At 45.4% G+C, this 21939-nt stretch overlaps 1 protein-coding gene across 3 annotated transcripts in view; it reads right to left on the bottom strand.

Annotated features, from left to right (window-relative positions):
* Positions 1-20386, bottom strand: part of LIFR (LIF receptor subunit alpha) — a 79123-nt gene extending 58737 nt beyond the window's left edge. Inside the window, exon 1 of one of the 3 annotated variants that reach the window (XM_045037924.1) lies at positions 20371-20386. The gene's annotated coding sequence lies outside the window, so the exon portion shown is untranslated. Of the gene's footprint in view, positions 1-18922; positions 19474-19531; positions 19664-20370 lie in introns of those variants that run through there. The other 2 variants (XM_023238979.2, XM_023238982.2) reach the window with 2 other exon arrangements.
* Positions 20387-21939: the final 1553 nt, after the last annotated feature.

Here is a 21939-nt window from a genome sequence, read left to right as displayed (position 1 = left end):
ATGCAAGGAACTAACTTGTATTTTTTAGACATTCTAAAGGCCAAACAAAATATGCCTTCAGAAGGTACCCCACCCGTGGGCCACCAGTCTGTCTCTTATGCGATACAATTATGTTAAAGGATTAAAAAACATCAACAAATCTTCTTTTTAAGAAAACAGATCAAGCAGAATCAATTTATAAAATTGCTGGAATCGAAAGGAAAAAATCTATTTTTCGCTGGTTTAGTTAGTTTCTTTACGTTGCGTCCTGACTTCGCGTAGGCTGCGGAGAAGCGCAGGCCAGCCCGCATGCAGTGCTTTCCGCCCCTCCTGGGGAAATGGAACCTCCACGTATGCACTCGGATTGCTTCCTCCTCAGCTTTGAGAATCCTGGTTCCAATCTACATGAGGTTTTGGTCCTTTCTGCTGAGGACAATTAGAAAAGAGGGTTGAAAAGAGGGAAGTAAAGCTAAAGGCAGAGAAGGACCAGAAACTGCGGTCCAGACAGATTTTGCTCGATCTGATTTTTCTTCTGGCGGGGTGGAGGGAGGAGGGGGAGGGGGGTGAGGAGGGAAGGGGAAATGTGGCAGAGAGCTAGTGTATCCTGCCGGCAGGACTCTCCCTACAGTGCCCGGGTGGCACCACAGCCAGCGGGAAGGGGCTTGAGAAACACCTGTTCAGTCAGGGAGACATGAATGCAGATGACCCAGAGCATCCTTCATCCCGAGAATGTAGCTTTTTGTCATCACCATGAGATACTTCCTGTCACCGATTCAGAAAAGGAACTGCACACTGGAGGGAGAAAAGCCACTTAACTACAAGGCAAGATCACCAAACCCACAGGAGAGATGCTGGAATGTTTACCCCCAAGCAAGGGAGACTGAATGGAAAGTAAACAGTATCCATACTGCTGATTCATACTCTTTTAGTGTCCCTTCTTTATTCTTTTCTATTAGAGGACAAAAGAAAACGTTGAAGAACTGTGACCAGCAGCTAGTTTCCTAACTGCATTCCCCACCTCCACCTCCCCTATACATGAGATCTTCAGCTCCGGGGCACTGCCTTTGAAGAAGGCTTGGCAGGAACATAAACTTCTTTGCAGTTAGGGAGACCCCACTGTGCTGTTAAGTCAAGTGTGGGGATTTGAGTTGAGGGAGACATACCTATGAAAAACACAAACCTGGCTGGTTTGGAAAGGCAGTAAAGGTTTTTCAGGAACAGAGAAGCTTGAAGGAAGTGGTGTTTTGGGAAGATTAATTAAGAGAGAACTGCAATAACAAAGACAAAGAATTGTTGATATATATATATATATTCAGCTGCAAAAAAGTCTAGTTCTCAAAGAGCCGGGCAAGTATTCAGCACAGTGAATTTACAGTTACAACAAAGTACATCACTGAGAATAACCGTGTAAAAGAAAATTTCAAAACCTTCCAGGGAGGGGAAGGCCATCCATACAAGGTTTCGGAAATAAGACACTATGGGAACAGTTCTCTAAAACCAGGACGCTGGGACTTGCTGCATGAACCCGACCAGCCCTCCGCCAGCACACAGGGACAGTGACAGCACTATCTTCAGAGCGGGCTGCAGAGGAGACACTGGGTGTGTGGTCCACAGACACAGTGGGGGAGTGAGGGGGAGTATCAGACTCCTTGGCATTGAAAGCTAAAGAGAACATCTCCAGAATCTGTGCAAAAATTATTTTCACACTTGAATTCTATTCTCAAACTACTAATTACGAGAGATGATAAAATCTATTTTATAAAGCTATGCCAGAACTCAAAAGCTACACCTCCACACACCTATTCTCCGGAGGCTACTAGAGGATGCAATTCACCAAAAAATGAGGGAGGAAACATGAGAGAAATGATCCATGGAACTGTAGCCCTGTGCCCTCCCCTCTAACAGTTACCATTTCCAAGCTGCCACTCCCCTTCACAACTCCCTGTATCTGCAAGTATTTCCCTTGGGCCTGGAATTCCTTTTCTGTATGGCTTTCTGTCGCCTCCTCTCCTCCATTCACTTGGGAAACTCCTGGCAGGAGGTAGGAAGAGCCCAGGGTGGCCTCTGAGATCCCTTCTGGGATTCCCCGGCAGGTCAGTGGCTCCTTCTTCTGCTTCCACGCTTTAATCACATCTCTAGTTCAGGGCTTGCACAAACAATGAGCCGTGGGCCATGTCTGCTTTTGTGAATGAAGTTTTACTAGCTCACGGCCGTGCTCATTTGTTACATGCTGCCCGTGGCTGCTTTTGCATTGTAGTGTTAGGACTGGGCAGCGTCCACAGAGACTGCATGGCCAGCAAAGCCTAAAAGATTTATTTACTACCTGGCCTCCTAGGGAAAGCTTGCTGACACTGGCTCCCAGGCATCACTTCCCAGTTTTGTAATTCCTCCCACAGACTCCAAGTTCCTTGAGAGGATGCTGCCTCTCCGTTCACCCCCACTGTCCAGCACGGCACCGACACTCACAAGTTTAAGCTGGCTGATGGCTGACCCAAGGACTGCCCAGCCCAGAACACAGAGTCGGAGCTGGAGCTGCAGTTCCCAATCGACACACTGAGGTGCCCCAAGGCACAAAAGCAAGCCATCTGGGATATTACAGTGTATTTTAAGTTTTCAAAGGAAACAAAGTGACATCACTGTCCAACACTGTCAGAACCTTTAGCTCAAGTTAGGAAGGCAAGTCAGTTTCTGTTTCTTTCTTTCTTTCTTTTTTTTAGAGAGAGAGAGAGAGAGTGTGCACATGCAACACACACACACACACACACACACACACACACACACACACACACACACACACACGTGGGGGAGGGGCAGAGAGAGAGGGAGACAGAATCCAAAGCAGGCCCCAGGCTCTAAGCTGTCAGCACAGAGCCCGACGCGGGGCTTGAACCCACGAACTCTGAGGTCATGACCTGAGCCGAAGTCAGATGCTTCGCTTAACAGACTGCTCCACCCAGGCACCCCAAGGTAGGTCACTTTTAACACTAGGCGATGCTACATTCCTCTCAATGACGTCACTTATCCTGCAAAGACAGGGTCATTGGGTGCTGTGATAAAATATAAGCACCACCCATCCAGATATCAACGTACAAATGGAAACAAGGGTGGCAGTGTCCCGACCTGTTTCCAAGGTTTGAGAAGGTATGCAGTACCCAACAGGTTCACACAAGTGGCTTTTGAAGAATAACATCAAGATATTATCTTTCACACATGTGGCTTTTAAAGAATAACATCAAAATATTATCTCTGTTTTAAAAATTGATACACGTTATTTTTCCAAACCGCGACTAAAGTGTCAGGTCATAAATACTAAGTTGTCTGGAACTAAGTACTTCACAAAAAGAGCTGTTAGGCATTTCTTTGGACTTAGGGGCACCATGAAAACAATGAAACATCAAGAGCCCTGTGAGCCAAGAAATGTTTGGGAATCTGAGAGACATCTCCACGGCCTCCGGATTCCATTATCCTGCTCTAATCTGAATCTGCGTGCAGGAGAATGATAATGAAATGTGACTTGTGCTATAAGAATATGTCTTCGTGGATTCTGCAGGATAGCGTTTCCCCAAAAGTGTTCCTCGGTCTGACTTTTTGTTTTTCAGGATCTTTACGTTCCTCTCCTTCAGTTTTGACGATCTTCACTCCAGTGAGGACTTCCCTGTTAATTCAAGGGGCTGTTCCCTATCAACTTCAGCGTGTCAAAACAATTTTGAGGGGCGCCTGGGTGGCTCAGTCAGTTAGGCGTCCGACTTCAGCTCAGGTCACGATCTCGCGGTCCGTGAGTTCAAGCCCCGCGTCGGGCTCTGGGCTGATGGCTCAGAGCCTGGAGCCTGCTTCTGATTCTGTGTCTCCCACTCTCTCTCTGCCCCTCCTCCATTCATGCTCTGTCTCTCTCTGTCTCAAAAATAAATAAACGTTCAAAAAAAAAAAAAAGACAATTTTGAGTACACCACTCTGGTGTCTAAGACTCCTCTGAAGACTCCCCATGATTCCAGCGTCAAGTTCCTGGCCAGCCTGGTAGACAAAACCCTTCAGAGCCATCCCCTTCACCCCCCACTGCAGCAGGGAACCACCCTCCAGCTCCACACATTCCCACAGGCCTCAGGACCCCCCTCCAACCACTGCCTCTTGGGATGCTCCACACCCCCAACTCCTCCTGTGCTTCGGGATCCACCAGACACTCCATGGCGCTGCCGACTGCGGTCTGTACATTCGCCTCTCACCTCCGCTGGGCGGTCAGAGTCGCTGACACGCAACAGCCTTCGATAAATGCTAACAATGTCTATCACACCCGCGAGCTGGTTTTTGCCTTCTATCGCAAGAGTTAAACGCTCTATTATTATAGTACAGAAACAACCTGAAGAACACTCCTTCTTGGTCCAAAATCAGCCAAGGGATCTTCAACGTGCTGGGGAAAAGCACGATAAAAGCTTACCTTCCAAAAACAAACAGGAACAGCTCGTTCCCCAGTACCTGCTTCCCCACACTCTCACCAAGATCAAGGATTTTTTTTTTTAATTTTGATCTCTTCCATCTGTTAGGCCATAAATGGCATTTCCTGAATATGTAGTCAAAACTACCTTTCACATGTCTATTGGTAATCTGAGATGCTTTATGAATAAAATGCTCATTCTGTCTTTTGCCCATTTTTCTAATTAGACACTAATCTTTTTCTCACTGCTTGATAAGAAACAGCCTTACATCACAGCCCAGTATACAGATGGACTGCTACATGCACTGCACATATTTCCAGCTTGTTTTCTTACTTTCCAGTGAGGTTTTGTTGGACTTTCATTAAGTCAGGTTCTCCAATTTTGTCCTTTCTGGTTTCTGACCGTGAACACTTCCTCATGCCGAAGTTGTAAAAATGGTCACCCATCTAATCTTCCAGTGCATTTAAGGCTTTTAACATCTGAAACTGGTCCTTTTGAAATTAATTTCGGTGTACAAGAGGAGTCGGGACGCAGGTTCCCCTGGCCCCCAAAGGTTACGCTGACCCTAACACCACTAATTAAAGAATTCATTCCTTCCCCCGTTGATTAGAGACGCCCATAAGAGAGCATTCCTTCTCAACTTCCTTGCTGGGAAGGGACTCCCTTAGCCCACCGTTCTTTCACCCTGTGCATCTTCACTGAATAGCATCATCTATTCGGTGGCTTTAATCATCGTTCACAACTAATGATGTCCAAATCCGTATTTCTAGGACTGGTCTCTTCCCAGCCATAGATGAACCATCTGTCCACTAGGCAACTTCTTGTTTATCTACACAAATCCACTCAAACGAGGTCCTTCAAGAATGACAAATATTTTGACGCGACATATCCACTTAGAGATTTCACAGATCCCTCAAAAACTCCACAGGTATAAAATTAAACTCAGTTTCCCTTCCCAACCTACTCTCTTGCGCCCCAGGTCTTGTTCGTGGCACCAGTCTCTCCTGGGTCACCCAAGCGAGAGTCACCCTTAACCCCACCTTCTTCCCCACCTCGTCCACCTACTCACCAGTTTTACCTCCTACACGTGGCTCCACCTCTCCCCCCCAACCCTTTCCCCCTCTCTCCAAGGCCACTGCTCTGGCGGGCCCTCAGCAGCATCGCCGTCACATGTACTTTAATCACAGCTTAATCCACCTCGTGGCCTCTGGCTTCGGCGATGACTCACCTGGCTTCCATCAGCTTCTCCATCTCTAGCCCTCACTGTCCCTTCAAGCTTCAGGCCAACAGTCAGGAGGCGGCCCAACCAACTGCTCAGGCTGTACGTCCAAACTCAAATTCAAACTTCGGCCCCACAAGCTGATCCTCCTTCTCAACTCCCTGTCCTTGGGCGTCCTTGCCTCCTGGATCTCTCGCAGGCCATCACGCCCAGATGCTGGCATCACTTAATGTTCCCAGTGCACCCTGCACAAGTTCCACCTCGGGCATTTGTTGTATCATACCAGGTATTAACGGAGGTTACGCTTTCCCTTCCTCCAACCCTCTCTTCCCATTAATTATGAGCTCCCTAAGGAACAGAGATTTATCTTTATAACACTCCTGCATCTGAAAGGGTTTTATATGCACAATATATCCAAGATCTATTCAGTGAATTGAACAAATCCACCCAAATGGCATTTTTGGTGAGGAACTGAAAATATTTTCATGACACTCAATTATTTCTTTACATTCTGAAGAGGAAGCTGTATGGTATGCTTTTGAATGCGCCTGTCTGCGACAGAAAAAAATTATGAATAAAAAGATAAAATTGGCTCAAATTGTTGGCTTCAAAAAAAAAAATACATGGAGTAAAGCCATCCTAAAAGCCCTTTCTAAATTCTAAGAGGAAAAAAATGATTATGTAATAGTTTTGTATGGTTGCGATGCTGGTTTCAGCTAAGTCTACTATGATAATATAGAATGTACAAATGTTATTTTCAGGTATCATGCATTATTAATACATTATTTATCACAAGCAGGCATTGCTTTAAGTTCTTTAAATGCAGTATCATATTTAATCCCCGTAAGCACCCTATGAGGTCAGTATCATTATTCTCCCCTTCTTTATAACAAGGAAAATGATGCACAGACAGGTTTTGACACTTGCCTGAGGTCACTCACACATGTTGTCCGGAACAGAACGTGGATTTGAATCCAGGCCTGATTCCCCCATCTCTAGACAATTACACATAAATGAAAAATGTGCAGTGGAAAACTCACTGAACCAGGGCAACAAGTCCTGGGCTCCAGTCCCTATTCCGCCACTGACCGGGTGGCAGGTATGTGACCTCAGACAAATTCCCTGACGTCTCTAGAATCAGACAACTACCGCCCAGGCCTACTCCCCCCTACTTTCCATGTCCTAAGAAATGCACAGTTGTTTCATTCCTGGGGCACGCTGCTTGTCACCGGGAACCAGCAGAGCTAGAATGCGTGAAGAGTGCTGGCCTCCTCCACCCTGCCCAGCCGCCCAGCTGCGTGCTGTTCCTGGGGAAATTCCACCTGCTTTACCAGGCACTTCCGGCTGTCACCTCAAGACAGAGGTCAGACAGCCTGTGTTCAGGGAACAAAACTGCAGACTGCTACCACCTTGCTGTTCTCCCAAGTATACTCGGAACTGGTTAGCTCCTAACCCAGCAGGTGCAAGCTCAAACCTACTCCGAGGACCAGCCGGACGAGGCGAGTGGAGCCGGCTGCAGGGAACAAGCGCGGAGCGGACAGCGGTGGCGGGCAGCCTGGAGCTCGTGCTGGACTCCCACATAACCGCCACGTGGGAACACGGGCCCCGGAAGTCACAGACCTTTTTGACCCTTTTTGAAAAAAGGGACAGGAAGGCAGGTTTGGTTTGGTTTTGTAACGTGAAATCTCCTTATTTTTAACGCTGGCAACTAATTCTTTACAAAACACTATGCGGGCCAAAGGAAACATATCTGAAGGCCAAGTACAGTTCTTAGGGCACCAGTTAACAACCTGTTTTCAAAATGTATTGGCATTAAAAAATTCTTGACTTGTTGTTGAAATGATCTTAAAATATAAACGGTCTGAAGATTTATATTTCAGTGCACAGATATCGACCAAAAGGGGCCTGAATGTTTCTTAACATTGTTTAGGGTTGGAATCTCAAAGCTCTCCTCTCCAAAAGAATTCACTGGGTCCTTTTCTTTCCTTTATGGTATTCTTTAATTACAGATCTCAAAATCTGAAGCATTATTTTAGAATACGAATGCTTCTCATAAGAAAAAAAGGAAAAGAAAAAGAATTAAAACAAAACCTTTAGCTTCAGACCACAGTCTACAACATTTTGTACAGATGTGGGGGCAGAGCACTGCACCTCACATTCACTTGAAACTTCTGAACAGAGTGGAACAGAGAATGAAAAATACAACAGAAATAACTGGTTTCTGGCAAAACCGTTTTGGAAAGGGATGTTCTGTGAGACGTTCCGTCAAGAAAGTAGGTTCTGCAGACCAGAGACACGGAAGCTTTACAATGATCCTGGGTCAGACTGCAGGACATGTCAGGAAAGGGACCCTAGGCCAGTGTACTCAGCCCCCACCCCTCACCCCCTTACCTGATGAGGCTACTGAACTGGGAAAGCAAGCGTCAGAAACAGAACATATTTACTGAAAGGTATTTATGAACGAGATGAAGAGACACAGGTTGTACGCAAAAGAGTGAAGGGGGTTCTTTCACCATGTTCCCCAGCCTTACTCAAGGGGTGCCTCTTAGCGGATGACGTCACCCTGGACAAAGTTTACTGACAGGTGTGACACACTATTTCTCTTGACATTGTCATTAACGAACTAGATGATGACACAGGAATCACATTCGTCAAATCCGTGGATGAAAAAAATGGGCAAAACAGCAAATATACTGCATGTAATAATGAGGATTCTAATAAACTAATCCAACAAACTAATCCAATAAGATAAATTCAGCATTGATCATTTTAGGTCCAAAATGACGCTGATGCTGACAATGACAACACATGTAGAAAATGAACAAACACAGGTTGGAAGAGACATAATTTAGCAGCCACATGTGGGAAAAACACCAAAGACTGATCAGTGAAATGGGCCAATAATGTAACGTAACTGACAAAATAGTAACAATAAGGATAAGTCTTTTGCCTCCTCATTTACCACAAGGCATAAAATCCTCTCCTCCAGTGGCATTAAAACTGGAGGGTTCACTTTTAGTCTGAAAAATTAACAGGTAGGTAATCAAATGTCAAGGTATCATTAATATGAAACAGAGACTATTATTGTTTTTATTATTGCTCAAACTATGAGAAGTTCTTGCTTCAAGGGTGCCTGGGTGGCTCAGTCGGTTGAGCACTTGACTTGGGCTCAGGTCATGATCTTACGGTACATGAGTTCTAGTTCCCCATCGGGGTCTCTGCTGTCAGCGCAGAGCCCGCTTCGGATCCTCTGTCCCCCACCCTCCTCTCTCTGCCCCTCCCCAGCTCGTGGTCTCTCTCTCCTCAAAAAAAAAAAAAATCAAAACATAAAAAAATTATTAAAGAATAAAAAAGAAGTTCTTGCTTCAATATAAATCTCACACCACACTTTCTTATCCCATCTCTCCACAGGTGTACCTACTCCCTGTTTTTTTCTCAGCTTTACTGAGGTAGAACTGACAAAACTGTATACTTTTCAAGTGTACAACTTGATGTGTTGATATGCATGTACCCCGTGAAATGACCACCACAATCAACTTAACACGTCCATCGCTTCACACTTTTTTGTGTGTGCAGAGTGGACATGCTTAAGATCTGTTCTCACAGCAATCTCTAAGCATACAATACACTCGCCCTGCTGTCCATTAGATCCCCAGAACCCACTCACCTTAGAACTGAAAGCTCCTACCCTTTGACCAACATGTTTAACCCAAGCAGCTACGTCATCGCTCCGGGCTCCACCTACCACGCACACTTGGGAACCCCTTGAACATTTAGCAACTTAAGGAGAAGCCATCAGTAGACCAGTGCTTGGGAGCTTTAAACGCATGGAATGCTTCTGCGCGGAGTTCAATCAGAAGCTTGAAAAACGGGGACGGAGGGCCGGGCGCGAGAGGAGCTTGTGTGCCACCCCCTGGACACTGTTAGGACAACACAGACTTCAGGGGCCGGGCCTGGCGGCAGTGCTCCTCACTGGTCTCTGGCTCCCCAAACCCTCCACGGCACAACCAGGTCACATTTCTGAAATGCTGGTCTCACAGGCCTGAAGTTTCCCACCAGTCTCCCTGACCTACTGGAAAAGGCGCCAACTTTAGCAGGACACGAGGCTTTCTTAACTTCCCAATCCCACCTCTGCACACATTGCCCCTGCACTCAAGTTGCCCCAGACATGCCAGACTCGGTGGTCCTCTGGGTCACTGCACACGCTGCACCCTCCGCCCGGCATGTCCGTCCCACTCTTCGTGTGTTGAACAAACACCAGGCCATCCTTCGAAACGAAGCTCACGTTGCACAGCAACCTCCCCTGGTGTCTCTCCTTACTGGTCCCCAGAACTGAGACAACTTCCAGTTGCCATTTACCATCTAGATCATCACTGCTGTCTACCGTGTAGTAAAAAGAAAGTGAAGAATCGCTCACTGTGTCTACCAAAAGCATGGAGACAAAAGGCAGATCGGACGCACTCAGCAAGGTACGTGACCTTCACTGCACCTGCAAGTGTTTGAGCTTTTGATCCCAGCAATAAATACAGCCCATGGGATGTGTGAGTACAGCAATCACAGCTTTGATTATCTGGAAGAGAGCTGAAAAGTTCCAAAACAGAGACGTCTGTAATTTTATTGAAGCTGGTGTTTGAGAAAGGGCGAGTGCGCTAAATTCGATGTCTAGCCGACAGCCTACCGTCCGCATGTCAACACGGCTTGGCTGCTTCCTACTCGCCAATGCATACTCAGTACATCTCACTGAGAGAGATAAAGCGTGTTTCTTTCTGCAAAGTGGTCTTTCCTCAACCAAAAAAGGGAAGCTAACTGCTGAGGGGGTAAAATGGACCATGCAAAGCAATGGTGTAGACAGGAAAAACGTGAGATAAATGAAGAATAAAATGTTGGCTCTGCTGGTGCCTCTGACCTGTGGCATGACTTAAACTTCCATGCATTTTGTAGACACAAGAAAAAAGGTTTGTGGGGACCACGTTCTTTTATCAGGCTGTCTGAGGGGAATGATACGCAAGGTCACTACCTGTGAAATTCCAAGGCTTCCTCCGTGACTGTTGGGTCTGCTTTACATCAGAATATTTCAACTGTTGCCAACTTAAAAACTGCCCTTACATTAGGAAATTACAAAATTAATGTCGTTTTATACACTGTCAAGTAGAAACATTACTCTAAAGTGCATGCTTTATTGTCCTCACCCTCAGTAAGAGTATGTGCTAGAATTTCTCAAATGGGATCCACGTATTCCATTCGGTCCTAAATTTACTAGTAGGAACCCATCACAGTAATTTTATAAAAGGTAAGCTCAGAAAGGCCCGTCCTTCACAAAAGACACACAGCAGCAATTTAGAGACTTTTAGCCTCGGGTATTCTCAAGCAGGTGTAATGTAAACTGTCAGTGAAGGCAACAATAACCCAGTCTGCTCCTCAGGTGCTTTGTGGAATAAGCAGGAGGCACAGTTTGTTTCACTGAAAAGTAACATCACAACGAAGTTTCTTTTAAAACTGCAGGGGAGGAAATGAGGTCTACGTGTCTGTCAGCTGCGGAAGACCTTTTATTGAGTGTGAGTGTGCCTCCTGGCTCTGAACCGTCCTGGTCACCTCCCATGTCATGCAAATGATGGGGCATGTCTGTCCTGGGCGCTGCTGTGTACCTGATGCCTACCCACCGCCCAGGGAAAAAAGGCCCCTAACAGTTACTGAAGGAGTGAATCACATTTCATTCTGACTCTACAAAAGGAAAGATGACGAGACCTTGACCTTCAAGAACTTACTACTGTTAAAGACAAAAACAGAAGGGGAAAAAAGCCTTCAAGTCAAAATAAAATTTCTTGGCAATGGAAAGCATTTCAGTTTTAAAGTAAATAAAAATGCAGGGTGCCTGGGTGGCTCAGTCAGTTAAGCGTCCAACTCTTGATTTCAGCTCAGGTCATGATCTCATGGTTCATGAGTTTGAGCCCCACATAGGGCTCCACGCTGACAGTGGGGAGCCTGTTTGGGATTCTTTCTCTCTGTCCCTCCCATGCGTGTTCTCCCTCTCTCTCTCTCTAAATAAATAAACTTTAAAAAAAAACGTTTAAACTAAATAAAAATTCAACAAAATCAGCGACCAAAAGCAATGAAATATTTTGTCAGAATGTCCTGAAATGCTTTTCACAACAATGGGACTTGTAAAACAAATTATTCTGCTTAGAAATTCTATATTAATAGAAATATAATACTGGTCTTAATCATATCAGATAGGTGAAGTCAAGGTAACACTTATCAAACGCTACTTCAGGCACCTTGAGCTGGACATTATTATTCCCATTTTACAGATAAGGAAAGAGAGACAGAACCTGCCCAGGTTCACACAACCAGTAAATGGGAAATAGCATCTGATCCCATTGTCTTAATTATATAACATGCTTTATATAGTGGAAATCAGGAAAACAGTAATAAAAAAAAAATAACTAATAGTCACTTGTAATTTCAACACACAAAGATAATCCTACCTAATATTTGGTGTATAATTTCCCTGACATTTTCCCATATAATAGGTAGAAAACTGTATACACATTCTGTATTCTAGACGCTCTGTCACATTCGCCCTCCAAAATAAAATCACCAAAAAACTTAGATCAATTTACACATGCATGCGGTGCCAGGGTGGCTCAGTCAGTTAAGCGGCTAACTCTTGATTTTGGCTCTGGTCATGATCTCGAGGTTCTTGAGGTCGAGCCCCATGTCTGGTTCTGTGCTGTGCAAGCCTGCTTGGGATTCTCTCTCTCTCCCTCTCATCTCACTCTGCCCCTCCCCTGCTTGCTCGCGCTCTCTCTCTCAAGATAAACAAACATTAAAAAAAATTTTTTTTTTACACACGCCATTTTACAATCTGCTTCTGCAGTTTGCAAATTCTGAATATCTTTCACATCAATAAATTACTCCCTTACCTACCTCACTGTTCATGAATAAAGGGTTTTTTCCATTACATGTACATACCACAATTTGTTTAACCAATCCCTATTATTGAGCATTTAAACTGTTTCTAGCTTAGAACTATAAACAAAGCTACAAAAATCATTTTGCAAATTAGAGGTTGTTTGTTTTTTTGTGTGTACTTTGTGGGGACGTCACCAGATTCTGGAAATGTGTTTTTCCCAAACTTCAGAGAGCACCCCGTGCAATTTTGAGACACTCCACACTAAGTGGACTTCCCACCAAGTTAAGAACCAGTGTGGGAAAGACAGCTACTGAGGAATATGGTCTCCACACGCAGCGTGGAGGTAAGAACCATTGCTACAGATTGGTCTCTGTACACATGTTTTTTTTTTTTTTTTCCTTAGTTTAAATTCCTTGTGATGGAAATGCCTGACTAAGAGACATGGCACATTTTTGAGGCTTTCGATGAGTAATACCAAATTGCCCTCCTGGAAAGTTGTAACAATTCAAACACCCACCAGCAGGATTTGAAAGTGACAATTCCCCCGTCCCTTTGGCTAGATTTGTTTTTAAACAATCAAATCCCTATATGGCCTTCGGTTTTAAAAATAGTGAAATGACTGGTAAAACATATGTGGAGAAACAGCAAACAATTCAGACAACAAATGACGTATTTTAAACTTATTTAATTAATTTATTTATTTTGAGGGAAAGAGAGAGAGAGAGAGAGAGAGAGGGCAAGCAGGGGAGGGGCAGAGAGAGAGGGTGGGAGAGAGACTCCCAAGCAGGTTCCATGCTATTAGCATGGAAACAATGCAGGGCTCAAACTCCCTAACCATGAGATCACGACCTGAGCCGAAATCAAGAGTCAGACGCTGAACTGACGGAGCCACCCAGGTGCCCAAATGCTGTATTTTAAAATACATGTCTTCAAAAACAAAATATAAAACATTAATGACATCAGATCCCAGCTGACAGAGCTTACAGAATGACAATTAGAAAATGTAGTGAAGCCAGACTCAGAAAAGTGCCAAGCTAGTAAGTAAAACGCCACACCTTCACTTTCCCATCTGGCTAATATGAGGCTTAATATTGGGGGCTTTAAGAGTAATGTGATATATTTTTTTAACAAGAAACTCATGAAATTGCATATTCTTTCAAGTTTTATAAATACTGTACTATATTATAGCTAATGGGGCACTCTGAAGTTGTTAAAATCCTGTAGATACTCATTTGGCAACAAGTATCTGAATGCCTATGGGCTGGGCAATGTTGTCTGTTGAGGACACAGTGGCGAACCCCACGGAGTCCCTGCCTTCAAGGAGCTGCTGTTCTAAGGGGGGAGGCTCAGGGCCCTGTAGCGAAGAATCAGCACATCGTGGTTCCACAGTCCCAGTCTGGAGCCACTGGATTCTTGGGCAAATTACAACAGCTCTGGTCTTGGTCTCTTCGCAAGTAAACTTAAGAAGTGGACCAGATGACCTGCGACCTCTTGTGGCTCTCAAATTCTATACTTTCTTCGGTTTTGTCTGAATGTGTAAGTTCTTATTACTGATACGTGCTTTGCATTTTAAGCTCTATATAGTTCCACAAAACCTGAACCTGGATCTCCAAAAAAGATAATTTTACATTCACGGTAAAACTCTGGTGAGCCAGGTATCTTCCAGGAATAAACACAGGAGAGGTTTCCAATTAGATGAAGATTTATGCTCCCAACTTTAACAGTTTCTTTGAAGAGGTTTCTAAAACCTTCTTGCCTCCTTCACTTTTGTACTGCACTATGAATACTGAGGCAAGAAATGTGAAACAGGACCTCGCTGGTACGGCAGTGGGTCTCCAAGCTTGTGGCCAGGAACGGCCGGCACCCCAGCTTTCAGGCGGCACGGCGGCACTTTCAAGGGCTGCGGCACTCAGGGCCGGGTAGCGGATTCTCATTTCTCCCCAGCTCACCCACACCCCCAGCTCAACAGACACACAATTCTGCCCACAGAACGTCTACCACTCACTGCCCCATTAGCATTTCTAATATTAGAAATGGGAAACACTACTTCTGCCACTTGTTATTTTCCACCAGATGTTCCTGCCGCCACCATTTCCACTGTCCTCAGATCCAGAGTCTCCTTGAAGGCTGCTTCTGAGAGCAGTGAGAGGAAGGCGCAGCAAGGGGCCTCAGTAACCCAAGCCCCCTTCTAGGGAAAGGCCACACACACACTTTCAGGAAGTGACATCACTTCTTTGTGGTCTAAGTGCAGAATGCTGCCACTTAATAACACAGAGAGATTCTCAACTCCAGGCACCTATCAGGATTCCAAGTCGTCTTCTGTACCTGCCACACAAAAGAAGAATTGGGTAAATGCCAAGATTCTTCTCACCTCTGTGCAAAACTCCATGAAAAGCTCGCCCACCAGAAGTTCTTCTCCAACTTCCAACATAAAACCCATAAAACCGCATCTGATAAACACAACCTTTGCTTATGTGAGCAACATGAGCAGCAGTGATGGGCGAGAAAGTATCTGCTCTGATTTCAGACAACCGAAGTCTGATTTGGAATTCTGCATCTCTGTGGTTCACAGAGGAAATACAAAGGAGGCAGGAAAAGTACTTCAGCTCAAACATCTAAGCTGCTAAGTGACCACAACGAGTTACATATAAAACAGATGCTCACGTGCTCCTGCTATACCGCTAAAGAGCTTTCGCTGCAGTGACAGTGACAAGGACAAAGCTGACTTAAGTTTTAGGAGCCACAGAATCCATCCTTTACAGTGTCTGTGCAGAACTCATGAGAAAAAGTTGGAAGAGAAACCTGGAAACAACTTATTCGGTTCTGGTATCAACCAGTTCGAACAGCAAATTAAAAAATTTAAAACCCTCACTCTGCGAGATGACCAAATTCCTAACGTCACACAGAAGCCAAAAAGTCACAGTCAAGAGAAAGATAACAGATTCTTATTAAACATCTATAACAATTACTTGGCACGAAACTCATTTCCCACGCTTTCAATTAATGTAAGGGAACATGTATTTAGAATGACAAACTGATTAGAAGTTGGGAAGAGGAAATACCCCAGTTCCTGATATTCCCTAAAATAGAACATGCACACATTCTTCCTGTGAGAATAGAAGTACCTGCATAAAGTACATATATTTTATTTGCTCATTAGTCTGTCATCTGCTCAAAGGAATTCATCCATTCAGTAAACAAAACCCAAAAAAAGGCATCTTTGAAAATGTTATGCTCAAGCAAATAGCAAATCTACTGATATCACAGGTGAAACTTCTGACTAAATTACTCACAAGTCACTACAATGTCCTGGAAAATTAGGTATGTTTTTAAGCCCTCACACTTCAATTTCATGGAAAAGCAATCAAATGCAACCAACACAAACCAATACTTTGAGAGGATGTACATCACAGATTTGGTAATGTCAAGGGCCACAGCCATGATGGAAAGCTCAAGACTCCCGAATCTAAGTATTTTGGCCAAAATCAGGCAGGATTATTTTTTTGAAACTCCCCAATTATTCATTACTTCAACAAATATTCACAGCCAGCTGTTCCTGCTGGTGGGAGAGGGTGGGGAACAGCCAGACCCCTGCCTGCCCTCCTGGAGCTTTCAGCAGGTGGAGGAACAACCCATCCAAGGCCTCTATTCCACGTCTACAATACTCCTTCACACGTGCAAACACTCGGGCACCAGGTACAGTGCCTGTTCTCCCCGGCCCGGCACTCTCCCCATCTGCTCTCCATCACAGACCCCAGCCACAGAGGCAGCCCTCTGCTCCTCTGGTAAGACAGGCCCAGCCTCACCGGAGGGCCTTTGCACCTGCGGTTCCCTCTGCCTGAGCCACTCTTCCTCCAGACCTCCAAACACACAGACTCCTTGCCTCATTCAGCTCTGCTCAAATCTCTCTACCTGAGAGAAAGTTCCAGGAACACTCAATCTAAAACAGCAGCCCCCATCCTGTCTTTACCACAGTGACTCATTACTTTCCCAGTACTTATCACTACTTGGTATCATTTCCTTTACTGCTTCTCTGCTTTTTATCCATCTCCCCCAGTAATTTGTGAACTCATTAAAAGTGGGGTCTGCCTGCCCTGTGCAGTGCTATATTCGCAGTCCCTATAAGGGTGCCTGGAATGTAACAGATGCTCAATGTATGCTTATTTAAGAAGAGCAAATATAGACAATATTAGCAGTTTTGTACTACAATGACAGGTGCCAAATAATAAGGAAAAAGAAAACATCTTAAACACTAAGTTGTTTGATAGGTTAAAAAAAAAGTATAGCTTACCCTCATCTTAAAAACACTCTCCAAAAATAAATGTAATAAACATGTAAAACTCAACATTGGCTAATACTCAAATGTTATGATGTATTAGGCTCAATTTCTAGGATTAGTACTGTTTCTACGATTCGTTTTAAAAGCACTGAGATGTCAATTTTTAAAGAGCCAAATATTTTCTAAAAGCATACCTCCCCTTAAGAGTTACTTCTAACCTCCCAAACTGTACAAATTATAACCATATTATAACAGCATGAAAGTATGAGATACTGGTGATAATCTACAGAAGGCAGGTATTTCAGTGCCTAATGGTAAACAAGTCTCATGAAACAAAAACTGCCTTCATCTTCAACTTAATCAAAGGTACAAGCCTCTTCTCCAAGTTCAAAAATATTTAATCTCTTATGAGTTTTTCCTACAGATTATTCTTAAAAATTTGTATCTGTTCTTTTCTTTCTTTTCTTGAAACAAAGAGGTAAGGTGTTCATCAAGGTATATGACCTTAGTTTACTGGCCATCATGGCTCAGGCTTCATCACAAAGACACCAAAGATCTTTACGGGTCACTGTGAAATTATACAAAAGCAAAAAGTGTATATTGGAGAGAAGGGGCATTTATTTCCTGGAATGTGCTACAGAGACGTATGTTACTACTGCCTTTGGGAATAAGTGAAACCCACTCAAAAACTTTAAAAACACAAGTTTTACAATAATTTTATAACAAAATGTTAGAAACAACCTACACATACCTCAATTAAAAAAAAAAGAGGTTAAATAAATTATGGTTCATCCTTATTGGAGTACTCTCAGCGGCTCCCAGAGAATGAGCCAGCTCTCTTAAGTACTGATAGACTGCCAAGATTTAGTACTCTAAGGGAAGGGCGGGGAGCTGGTGCAGAACAGCATATACAAAGTGACCTCGTTTGCGGAAAGACAAATAAAAAGAAACATACAAAACGTTAATACTAGCATAAGGTATATCTGGAAAGATATATGTAAGGAACTAGGAACCCTGATTCCTGGGGAGACCAGGGTACTTGCTGCAGAGAAGGGAGAAAGATGGACTTTCCACTCCAGAGCTCTTCATATCTATTTGATCTCCTCCAGTGTGCACAAACTGCCCGTCCCACAAATTAATACAATACATTTCAATATCAAAATAGCGTATATGGTTACCAACATATTATTCAAGAAGACCCATTAAGAGTACAGGCTTTCAAAAATCACAAAAGTTGTTCCATTCGACAGCAGAGTTCCTGATCCTTAATTCCCAGAAGAGAATCCAAGTCTCCACTAATTAAGAGAGGCTCGCTTGTGATCTCACCTATTACAAAGCAAATAAGCCTCAGTTCAATTCTTGGAAGGGAAAGAGCTGCCTAGGTTCACCTTGAAAACATACCTCGTATTTAAATGGAGCTTGTAATTACCTAATGAAGTCTCCAAATTAACACAGTTTCCACCTGGCAATAAAACAGGACGTCAATGTCAAAAAAGAGGGGAGAGTCCCTAGTTTTTGAGAACACACTAACTACTACACTTAGGTTTCCTTTCCTCTGCCAGGCTTGTTTAGACAAGGAACCCTCCGATTTTGGTGAAATATGATTTCAGATCTGCAGCAAAATAATTTTAGGGGGAGGGGCAACCATCATATTCAGTATACAAACGCTTTAATTTTTCATTTGCAGCGGATGGTAATGGGCTTTAATTTAGGATTCATTTGTGGACCCCTGACTAAATGATACTACTAGGTCACATGACTTTTACTCCAACCAAAACTTTTTTTAATTAAAGAGAAATCTGAAACTGAAAACGAACAATGGGAAGGCAAACCTTAAACTGAAACCTTTTTGTTGAAAAATGTAAGTTAAAAGGACACATAAAAACAAATGCAAAGAATTCATTTTCACACAAATGTCACTCAAAAAAATGCACACCCGTTCTATCAATATTTGACTGCATTAAACACACTCATACAAAAAGGAACACAAAGATACCCAACGGAGAGTAAAGACCTCATATGCTGCTGAGTTTGTTTTTTGGTAGCCGAAGGTGGGCACCAGAATCCCCATTATTCAAGCCCTGAAGTTAATGCACAACCACCTGACATGCAGAGTTTTCTGTAGGGGTCAGAACTCAAGACTCCAGCTCCTTCCTTTCAGACAACCCATCAAAAGTGGCATCGTGCAAGAAGCCTCACTTTGATCGCTAACACTTCAACTTTGGCTTTATCGAGGTTAGCGCCTTCGGACAGAAGCACATAAAAAGTACAGGTAAATTAAATACACTCATAAATAAGGGAGGAAGAGAGAAAGAACTGTTTAATGAAGAGTCGAGGCACGGGGTCACGCAATCACCCGGCTGGTTACATCTCCAAAGGAAAATAAAAATTAAAGCTCCTTCCCATCCCCCAGGTAGCCTCTGGTCTCAGAACTTACTGCCCTACGTGGGGCAGAATTTCGCGGCCAGGGAGTGGGCGCCCTCCCGGACGCGGGGTGGCCCGAGGGAGCCGGAGCACGACCCGGAGCATTCCCCCCACCCCGGTGTCAGTCCTCGCGGACGCCCCCAGACCGGAGCCGGCCGGAGCGCTGCCCCCCACCCCGCCCGAGCCGCCAGGAGCTCGCGGCGACGCGCCCACGGCACCGGGCACCGGGCACCGTGGCTCGCGCTTCCCCACGCCTCGCGCCGCGCCCACCCGCCTCCGGCACTCACGGGCCGCTCCCGCGCCGCTATCTCGCCATCCCCCGCCGTCCGCTCGGCCGCCGCCCGGGGGCTGCCCGGAGTCCGCAGTCGCCCGGGGACCGGAGGCGAGGAGGAGGGGGGCCGGGCACAACCCGCCGCCGCCGCCTCGCCTCCCCAGTCCCAGCGCCGGGCTGCTCGAGGCGGCCACGAGCTGGGGGCGGCCGGCTGCCCTCGGCGAGCCCTGGGAGTCGCCGCCGCCGCCAGAGCCTCCAGGAGGCAACGCTAACGGCCACGGCCACGGCCGAGACGCTTCAGCCCGGACTGCGGCGCGCGGGGGCGGTGCCTGCACGCCGCTCGGCGGGGGGCGCTGCTGTCCCGGCCCCGCCCCCAGTCCCGCCCCGCCCCGCCGCCCGCGCCCCGCGCGCCCCCGCCGGAAACCGCCCGCGCGCCCCCGCCGTCCCCGCCCCCTGGCCCGGCCGCGCGCGTCCAGCCCTCGCCCGAGGGGCCGCCTCTGGGAGTCGCAGGAGCGCGGCCGCGCGCGGGGTCGGAGCGCCGAGGGTGGTGCTTCCGCGGAGAGTCCTGTCCCGAGGCCAATCTCGGAAGGTCATGGAGGAGCCAGGGAGAGCGAAGCGGACGGGGCCGTGCAAATCCCCACAGAAGGCCGGCTGAGCGTGCGGCGGCCCTGCGGGAAGGAGAGTGGCTCCCGAAACGCTGTCAGTGCGCCTTGCTAACGTTGCGTTGAGGACTGGAAAATGTGGGGCCGTGCTTTAGCCTCCCGTGTGAAAACACACGAAAACCGGCTTCTGTGCCTCCGCGAGGGTGGCGGGGGGGAGGGGAGGAGGAGCGATTGCTTAGATTATAGGAGTTACCTAAAAGGCGCCCAGGGCTGGGGCCCTGCGGCTCCAGCCACCTTCCTCCTCTGTAGTGCAGGGCTCCCTCAGTCCGAGAGGGCCCGCGGGGCATTCTGATAATATCCTGGAGCCATCTAGTCTTGCCTCCAAGGCGTGGTGGGTTTATTTGTGCAAAGAAGAAACGGATCCCTTAATGGGGTGAGATTTTTTCCTCCTTGCATTGTTCCCATTTCCGCAGTTTCACTTGGCCTCGATTTTCTTCCAGAGTAATGCACCAAATGAAATTAGCTGGAGAGCGCTTGATGGCGCAGAATCATGGTTTGAAGATGTTTACACTCTATGCCGGACGCGTTTGATGATGTTCTCTTTGGCACGATTAATTTTGCAAAGTTAAGAAATGTGCCAGATAGAGCCCCTGGCACGCAGAGTCACAGGGCTCTGCAGACACACCTTTGATAGGAAGCCAGCTTGTTTGTTTCATTTGTGATTATTTGATGCACCAGCACCAAAACCAGTGTGTTTTCTAGAGACCTTTGGGTGAAATTCTAAACTGGCAAAATGAAGCTTATTTTCTGAAAGAACGTTTCACTGTTGATAATGTGACTAAAACAGGCAACCAAACACCTGCAAGAATGTTAACTGAAAAGTAAGCTTCAGAGACAAAAAATGTGTTTCACAGTAAGACATGGTCCCTGCTAGTTCCTAAGAGCCAACTCCATCCATGTGAGTATTTTATTTTTTTTCCACGTGCATATTTGCAACACCAAAGCTAAATGCTTCCTATTGTCCTTAAGATCTTGTTTGGAAAACATGGTTCTTCTCTGTGTACCTGAAGCTCGGTTTAAGATATACAACATTGCCTTTTGCTTACCCCCATTCTGGAGTCCATGATGGTTAGAGAAAGTTATTATTTATATTGGAGAAGCCTATAACTGGCTTTTCCATTAGGCACAGTGCCTAGGGCCCATAATAGCTTTAGGGGCCCACGTCAATGGTCTCATTTCAAATCAGAAGGAAAAAAGTTAACATTAAGGTCTAAGAGAGTGTTTTAATATACATTAAAATATTTGTCATTACACTAATACAATGTTAAAGTATATTTTTTAATTTTTATTTATTATTTTTTAATGGAGGAGGGGATTCAACAGAGGCAAAAGTGCCTAGGGCCCCCAAAATCATGTGGTCCTGTTACCTAGGATTGAAAAGTTCCTTTTCATGAAAAATATTTGCAGTTTTAAGCACATAAAATGCTAACTTCTGGAACTTTGTTTTCCAGATAGAAAGGAACAAAGAAAGAGAGAGAGAGAAGAAAACATTTGGGGGGATAATGCCTAGCCTAGCATCCATTGGGTATATACCATGTACCCGGATCTGTCCATTACTCATTTAAGCATCATGATGCACATGTAATATAGGTATTGTTATTGTACCTAGGCATTGATGCAGTTTTTTTGTGAGGCCCGAACTTTATGCAATTAATTGGGTTAGTCCTCTTAAAGTAAAAACCAAATGCAGCCTACTCATACTGCTCTAGCAACATCCAACACAAGGGAAAGTGACAGAGGGAAAATCCACGTGCAAAAGGAC

Source organism: Felis catus, chromosome A1 (assembly GCF_018350175.1).
Source record: "Felis catus isolate Fca126 chromosome A1, F.catus_Fca126_mat1.0, whole genome shotgun sequence".
In the NCBI taxonomy this organism is placed as follows: Eukaryota; Metazoa; Chordata; class Mammalia; order Carnivora; family Felidae; genus Felis; species Felis catus.
The sequence above is the reverse complement of the archived record's forward strand: the minus strand, read 5'-3'. Positions and strand labels throughout refer to the sequence as shown.